Below are 9,047 nucleotides of genomic sequence, written 5' to 3'. Positions count from 1 at the left end.
TTACAGTCTAGCCAGAAACCTAGGTATTTGTAGTTGTCCACATATTCTAGGTCAGAACCGTCCAGAGTAGTGATGCTAGTCGGGCGGGCGGGTGCAGGCAGCGAACTGTTGAAAAGCATGCATTTGGTTTTACTAGCGTTTTAGAGCAGTTGGAGGCCACGGAAGGAGTGTTGTATGGCATTGAAGGCCCTAATCTATGGATTTCACATGACTGGGCAGCGGCGCAGCCATGGGTGGGCCTGGGAGGGCATAGGCCCACCCACTTGGGAGCCAGGCCGACCCACTGGGGCGCCAAGCCCAGCCAATCAAAATGAGTTTTTCCCCACAAAAAGGCTTTATTACAAAGATAAATACTCTTCACCCCCTCTGACGATCCTGCAGGTAAAGAAGCCAGATGTGGAGGACCTGGGTTGGCATGATTACACGTGATCTGCGGATGTGAGGCTGGTTGGACGTACTGCCAAATTCTCCAAAACGACGTTGGAGGCGGCTTATGGTTGAGAAATTAACATTAAATGATCAGCTCTGTTGGACATTCCTGCATGGCAATTGCACGCTCCCTCAAAATTTGAGACATCTGTGGCATTCTGTTGTGTGACAAAACTGGATTAATTATCTTGACAAAGGATAAAATGCTCACTAACAGGGATGTAAAACAAATGTGCACAAAATATGAGAGAAATAAGCTTTTTGTGCGTTTGAAACATTTCTGGAATCTTTTATTTCAGCTCATAAAACATGAGACCAGCACTTCACATGTGTTTATATTTTTGTTCAGTGTAGTAGTCTGTCGATAGTATTCAGAACATAGATTTTACTGACTATATTTCACCGCTTCACTTTACGTTTTAAACTTCAAGTATCACACAAATACTTTAAAAAAATGCAAGTAACAATTCTTCTTCATGGAAAATTACCTAGCTGAGTTTTATATTAATCAAAAATTTGTGTTGCAGGTGTTTTGAACCTTTGTGACAATGATGACACTCATTTGCACAATTCATTTGTTGGTTATACAAGGTAGTTTGTTAGATAGGCTACACATTACAAATGTCTTGATTTTTTCTGATTTATATTATAAATTTAATTACAGAATACTAAAAATAACAATACATTAAAAATATTTTAAAGAAACCATTGAATATTACAAAGGTTGTGAATTGCAAAGTTCAGATATAAAATCTTTGAACAATGGTACATAATTGAAAAGAAAAATACATTTCATAAAATGCATATATATTAACAGTTCTACCATAAAAAAACAAGATGGGGAAAATTGCTGACAGATGAGATGCGTTAGGTAGTCTACAGCAGTGAACATTTCCATAAGATGGAAGACAGACTTGAGATGCACGCCACACCGCAATCAGTTTAGGATTTCAAGTCGTGTCTATGGTCAAAAACGGGTTGCCATGTGAACAGGTGAGAAAAAAAAAGAGATTAAAAAGACTACAAAAGTGACTTGGTGACAGCTCCCATTATATCCACACTCATGTCTACAGAAAACCCTAAATCTGGCCTTGGATCCCCTGGCTATATAGGTTAAGCTATACAACTCTTGCCAATGTTCGGAAGTTATTTATTCTCCAACATACTTATTTCACTACTAATTTTACATGTACATTTAAGTCATTTAGCAGACGCTCTTATCCAGAGCGACTTACAAATTGGAAAGTTCATACATATTCATCCTGGTCCCCCCGTGGGGAATGAACCCACAACCCTGGCGTTGCAAGCGCCATGCTCTACCAACTGAGCCACACGGGACCACTAATGAGATGTAATAGTCAGAGCGTCTTGGAACACAACCATTCCTATACTGTACAATTGATTGTGGTCAGTGCAGTGGTCTGACTGACCAAAAAGCCAAAATGGGATTGGAATCCACAATGTTGAAGTGGATTTACATTTACATTTTTTTAATTTAAGCCTTATTTAACTAGGCAAGTCAGTTAAAGAACAAATTCTTATTTACAATGACGGACTACACCGTGGATAAGGGGGAGTGCTTCACAGGTCTTTACCAAACCATCAATCTCTTTTTCTGCTTCTTCTTTCTACAGGTTTACAACAAACTCTGTCACTTTATCATACGCCCTTGAGTCGTGATCACCCAAAATAACCCCAAAACACAATAGAAGGGCTGCATCCAATATGGCACCTTGTTCCCTATACAGTGCACTTTTTGACCACAGATAATGGGCCCTGGTCAAAAGTAGTGCACTATAAAGGGAATAGGGTGCCATTTGGAATGCAAAATTGACTGTCACCAGAGGTCCTGCTGACACCAGAGGTCCCGCTGTCACCAGAGGTCCCGCTGACACCAGAGGTTTATTCAGGGGAGAGCAGCGTTACAGAATGTACAGATGCATTGTATATAGAATAATCACAATTCTAGTGCGTCTATCTATACATTACATTTCTATCTGTGACGTTCTAAAGAGCTGCACCTCATTCTATAAGCTAAACGCCCCTATGGCAAAACTGACCTGAGTAATGTCCAGAGGTATTTCATTGGTCTCTGGGAGACTTGGATCACATTATTGACATAGTAAACACACACAGGGAAGATGGCATGAGTTCATTAACATATTTTGTTTCGTGCCAAGTGGTGCGGTTGTTCCTTCTCCTAAGCAGTAGTGGTTACGGAGGTCATTGAAGACAAGATGAAAAGAGAGAGAGAAACCGTGATGAAACCAGAGGACCTGGAGAACCGCCTGGATACGGATGGGTTGAGGTGACTCGACGACGGGATGCGAGCCGAGCCGCATGGTGGGTTGATTTCACCTGGGATCCGACGCCATTTTGCGGTGGCTGGTTTAGCTTAGCTAGGTGCGGTTTTCAGATCAAGTGTGTGTGTGTGTGTGTGTGTATGAGTGTGTGTGTATGAGAGTTTGTGTATGAGTGTGTGTTTGAGAGAGAGAGAGCACATGACTGATTGTATGTATGTTTATGTATCAGTGCCTTTATTTCCTGCAGGTGAGTGGTCTGGTCCGGTCTGATGCTGGTGGTAGTTATTGGCTGTGGGTCGGAGCAGGCTGGCTGGTTCTAGATTAAGGCAGAAGTGTCCATAAGCATCATGTTGGGGTCCAGGCTGGCAAAGAAGCGTACGTCTCTGTCCTTGTCCGCCTGCAGGGTCATCACTGTCTCCTCCAGCTCTTCTAAGTAGGCACTGCCCGGCTCTTTGAAGTATGCTGCAAGTACAAGTCAAGTCAGAATTTATTTAAAGTGCATTTTACATGGGTCACATCTATATAAATATAATTACTAGAATGGGTGTCCCAATTCAAGTCAATGAGGCCCTAATGGGTGGACCGGTGAGCAGTACTTAACATAATTAAATATAAGAATGTAGGAAACTGGGGAAATATGGAGAACTATAGGGAACAATGAGGAATAGAGGGCAAAACCTTAACATCAAAATGAAGGGAGAAAATAGTCCACAGAAGAGGTAAAACAATATTCTGGGTGCTATGCTCGTTTGGATATTGGAACATACTGCGTAACACATTTTGGGAGGAGCAAAAACAACAACATGCAACGAGAGAGAAAATCTGTTGGAACTGGGAGACTCACTAACTGGAAGTCTCTGGATAAGAGCGTCTGCTAAATGACTAAAATGTAAATGTACCTGCAAGACCAGTCACCATTTATTATCATGTACTGTGCTTGACTTGCCTATTGGGATTGCTCTATTCAATATAATTAGTAGTTATGCTCTTCTCCTGCTATTTATTCATTTCATCATACTTCTGTTTCTATTTAAGCAATAAGGCACGAGGAGGTGTGGTATATGGCCAATATACCATGGCTAAGGACTGTTCTTAAGCATGATGCAACGCGGAGTGACTGGATTCAGCCCTTAGCCGTGGTATATTGGCCATATACCACAAGCCCCAGAGGTGCCTTATTGCTATTATAAACTGGTTACCATTGTAATTAGAGCAGTAAAAATAGATGTTGTCATACCCGTGGTATATGGTCTGATTACAGTACCACGGCTGTCAGCCAATCAGTATTCAGGGCTCGAACCACCCAGGTTATAATCTGTTTAAGAACATTCTCATACACATTATGTCAATCAAGTACTCTGTTTGAAACACTTTGGAGGTTGCCTTGTATCACTAACAGGAGATAGCTCACACCCTATTTTATGCTCCATGGCGCAGGACGAAAGGCTGTTTTGGCTCAGCTCATTTGCTAAGAGGAAGAACTTTGCAGCTGTTTCTGATTAATAAACAATGCCATGCTGGTGGGTGGTAAAATTTAAATAAAACCCAGCCCTGAAAATAAATGTAGTCTGAAAAGAATTTGCACGTTATCTCATAGGAAAAGACATGGCATTGACACAGATTTCCACAAATGTCCCACCTTGGATTTCCCACTTCAAGGCCAAATATATCACACTTTCACTAAAATGATGACCTATTGACGTAAATCATTTACAACATCATGGGTAAGCTCTGGCCATCATCTTTCATCTCGAAAAAGTGGATTTTCTGGTGTGGGCTTTTAAATGTGTGAGACATATTCCCTCTCGAAGACAAATGATGTTCTATTCCATTCTTGACTTTCTCAATAGCATAAAGCATCTACATGCATGAAACATATTCTTGGGCCGATAAGAGGGCCCAGTCTTTACCTTTCTCCATGACACTCTGCCGCAGTGCTTTGGCCACCAGCACGCGGACGTTGGCCACGGGGTCCAACGACAGGCTGAGGAGACTGGGGAGGAGGTGCTGGGCAAACTGGTCCATGGGCATACAGTCCTCCTCCACGATGGCCTGGGGAACACAGCGGAGAGTGAGTTAATAGAGAAACAGATTTAGATAGAAAAACAGATGACAGATGGTAAGCAGGGTCGTGTTCATTAGGGAATGAAAAAGAAAATGTTTTAAAAATCAGTTTCCCTTCTGTTTGGTGCCTAATGAACAATTCTCACTTCCGCCTTCTTTCAGAATAGTGCTATGGCAAGCATGGCTGATGCAATCTCACACTAAAAAGTTTTTTGAAGGCAGCAGCTATTGGGATTTGTGTTTGTAAGGATTTATTTTCATAAGTACTATGTGTGTCCTGACCTGGCAAATGAAGGCAAAGGCCTGGCGGCCCACCCATTTTGGACAGTGGCAGAAGCGGACGATGAGCTCGTTGATGAAGTTCAGGCCCAGTTCGTGGGCTCCACACGCATACATCTTCTGTAAGATCTCCACCACCTGGGACAGACAAGATGATATTTGATGACATTTCCACAATATGAGGTCAGAATAACAGTATGAAATTGTGTATGAGCCGTTTGAAGAAAATGCCTGGAATTTCAGCCTGTTCAGGAAGGAGGGATGTTTTGGCCCACATCATGACGTCACAATGTGATCTGATTATAATAAACCAATGACTGTTCATCTGGGTAATGGGTGGGCTGTAGACCATCCTATCAGGGCTGTGTATGTAAATACAATACATGACCAAAAGTATGTGGACACCTGCTCGTTGAACATCTCATTCCAAAATCATCAGCATTAATATGGAGTTGGTCCCCCTTTGCTGTTATAACAGCCTCCACTCTTCTGGGAAGGCTTTTCACTAGATGTTGGAATATTGTTGCAGGGACTTCATTGTCATGGAAAAGGCCTTCCCCAAACAGTTGTCACAAGGTTGGAAGCACAAAATCGTATAGAAATGCATTGTATGCTGTAGCGTTAAGATTTCCGTTCACTGGAACTAAGGGACCAAGCCCAAACCATGAAACACAGCCCCCAGACCCATTTTTTACAGTTGGCACTATGCATTCGGGCAGGTAGCGTTCTCCTGGCATCCGTCAAACCCAGATTTGTCCGTCGGACTGCCAGATGGTGAAGCGTGATTCATCACTCCAGAAAACGCGTTTCCACTGTTCCAGAGTCCAATGGCGGCGAGCTTTACACCATTTCATCCAATGCTTGGCATTACGCATGGTGATCTTAGGCTTGTGTGCGGCCATGGAAGCCCATTTCATAATGCTCCCGAAGAACATTTCTTGTGAGGACGTTGCTTCCAGAGGCAGTTTGGAACTCATTAGTGAATGTTGCGACCGAGGACAGATTTTTACACGCTACAACACTCAGCGGTCCCGTTCTGTGAGCTTGTGTGGCCTACCACTTCGCGGCTGAGCCGCTGTTGCACTTACAGTTGATCGGGACAAACTGACTTGTAGGAAATGTGGCATCCTATGACGGTGCCACGTTGAAAGTCACTGAGCTCTTCAGTAAGGCCATTCTACTGTCAATGTTTGTCTATGGAGATTGCATGGCTGTGTGCTCTATTTTACACCTGTCAGCAACAGGTGTGGCTGAAATAGCCGAATTCACTCATTTGAAGGGGTGTCCACATACCTTTATCTATATAGTGTATGTGGGATGCTGGTCTGAAGGGAGTTGTAGTTTTCATGAAGCAAATATTCAACCTAGTTCAGCGCATAAACGTGGTAATTAAATACAATGACCACAATCCATTGCGCCTGTTCTTCCTGGCTCGGACAGAGCCTGCACAACAGACTGCATGAGAGGAATGTACACAACACGACGAGAGGGATAGAGACAGTTCGTGAGGTAGCTCTACCCGATTGATAGTTGTAGGAGCTGGTAATAAGCAGTCTTCAAATTATGCCACATCTTCTTTAAAGAACTAGTCAAATGATTTTGTCAGACAGCTCTGCAGCATACTTAGGCAGCTACCAGCTAGCCACTAGCCTAGCTAAATAGGATGACTAAGAGACGGTAGAGTATGGGAAGCACTGAGATACCGTTAGATGGTTGGCCTGAGCAGAGATGAGATGATCAAATAAAAACGAATAAATATTTTGTTATTTCATAGTAATTTCCTATTTTTCTATTGATGTCTACCTAATGTGGACCTGGCACAGACAATGGAATATTTTCAGCCACTTGGGACACTAACAATGTTTGGGTGCTTCCCATTCGTAAGAAAGGCAGGTCACTGCATGAAGATGAGATGGCTGTCACTTCCACACCTCATATCATTGAGGACAATATGAGTATTTGAGGCTGTTAAACAATTAAAAAAAAAAAACATTGTTACATCATTCCACCCCCCAAACAAATTCAAGTACACATGGCATGCCTACCAGCTGGTAAGAGATCCACCGGACCTCTGACACTTTGTCTGAACAGAGGGTCAGTGCTATTTGTCTGAGGTAGTTATATACATCATCGTGGCTGTACAACTCCATGATCAAGATCAGCTGCCTGTGGACACACATGAAGACGTTCTGTTCAACACACACTGGGGTCATCTTATAAAAAGTACATGTTCTTTCTCTGCTATCTTCACTCCATAAGGGAGTCCAACAACATTTCTATTTGCAGCGGGAGCTCAGAGTAAATAAAACCAAGAGGGCGACTGCTTTTGTGACAGCATGGAGCGCCATGTTAACCTGAGTGACAGTCTGTTTGTGCTATCATGCCAAGTCCCTGTCACTCATTGTCGTGTTTGGCTTGATGGAGTAGACAAAAGCACAAACAGATACGGGGCCAGGACCTGTATCCACAAACTGTCTCAGAGTAGGAGTGCTGATCTAGGATCTGTCCATATAATCTTATTACGATCTAAAAGGCAAAACTGATTCTAGATCAGTACTCCTACTCCGAGACACTGAGGATACGGGCCCAACGTTAGGGATTTACTGTCATATGCCGTCCTGCTCAGGAGCATAATTAATTGGCTGATCCATCCTGCTGACCTGGATGAAACCCTGTGATGCATTGGAAGGCCCATCCAAGTGGAATACTAAAAGTGTGCATGCCATCACAGTCTGGTGGCAAGTGCGCCCTCTATTGGGAGAAATCTGGAGGCCTCGATCCTAGATGAATGAGAAAGATTGGCCCTGATCTAAATGAATGGGAGACTCACTCGGCCAGCTGGTATCTGAACCTCCAGTTGCGGCTGTTGTCCGTCACCATGAACTCCTGAAGCTGGTACAGGTACTCTCTCCTGTTCTCCGCATGGAGCAGCTGCCACAAGACAAGACAGAAAGCTTTAACACCACGGAAACAGATCCAAGTTATGGGTCGTTCCACAAAAAGAGTGCCTTTTGTTTTGCTTTGATATTTTCAGTAGAAATTGTGCACCGATATTGCATTTTAAAAGCCTGTTCAATTCAATTAAGTGTCCCTTAATATAGACCAAATAGAGAATTCAAGAAATAAATTTTTACATAAATAAAGACTTGTAAAAATGTATAAATGTAGCACTTCAGCATGTCGCTCTGTGCACCCTCTGTGACTTCTAAGATTACTATTCCTTTCATGTGATTAGTGAATCATTTACATTTGTCGCTTTTTTAAAAGGTCAACCCTTGTTACGTAAACTGAACTCTCGTTTTAATATGGTGGAAGTATTCCTTTTTAAATATTTTCTTCAAAAGAAAAATGTAACTAATAGTTAAAGTATAAAAGCAGATCAGCTAGTTCTACCCTTTTTGGCCATTTTCTGGTGTTTTGTGGTGGAAAACTGAGTGGGTCGAGTATAACACGTCAACCCTGTTACCCATAGACAGGCAACAAATGTTTAACAATGAAAAATGTTTTGTGAAGCTTCCATTCAAATTGCCCCTCCCTGTTGCAACACAACAAGCTTCCATTCCCCCTGTCAAGAGGGGATTTATAGATGATTTAAGATCAAATCGTTAACCCTGTTATGGTCAACCCTGTTACGGTCAACCCTGTTACTTTATTTGACACTTACTTGAGATGGGAAAATGAGTTTTTGGAAATTGGTTCTATGACAACCATATGAACCCGGTACACAGGTCAAGTCAGGCAGACATCCACATTTAAAATCCACTCTAGATGTACCATGTGACACGTAATATGGTAGCCTGAGTTCCAGTCTGTTTGTGCTCTCATGCCAACTCCTTGTCAATGTTTGGCTCGACAACGAGCAATGTAGTTGGTAAGAATAGCACAAACAGATCTGGGACCAGGCTAGTAAAACAGCACAGCAGGTGGACCAAACGTTTTCATTTGAATGTGTAGCCTATGTAGATAGCCGAT

The 9,047-nt window shown here is 42.6% G+C and overlaps 1 pseudogene; it reads right to left on the bottom strand.

Annotated features, from left to right (window-relative positions):
- Positions 1 to 687: 687 nt before the first annotated feature.
- Positions 688 to 9,047, bottom strand: part of LOC139536317 (serine/threonine-protein phosphatase 4 regulatory subunit 1-like) — a 29,681-nt pseudogene continuing 21,321 nt past the window's right edge.

The sequence above is a fragment of the Salvelinus alpinus genome, chromosome 12 (assembly GCF_045679555.1).
Source record: "Salvelinus alpinus chromosome 12, SLU_Salpinus.1, whole genome shotgun sequence".
Classification (NCBI taxonomy): Eukaryota; Metazoa; Chordata; class Actinopteri; order Salmoniformes; family Salmonidae; genus Salvelinus; species Salvelinus alpinus.
The sequence above is the reverse complement of the archived record's forward strand: the minus strand, read 5'-3'. Positions and strand labels throughout refer to the sequence as shown.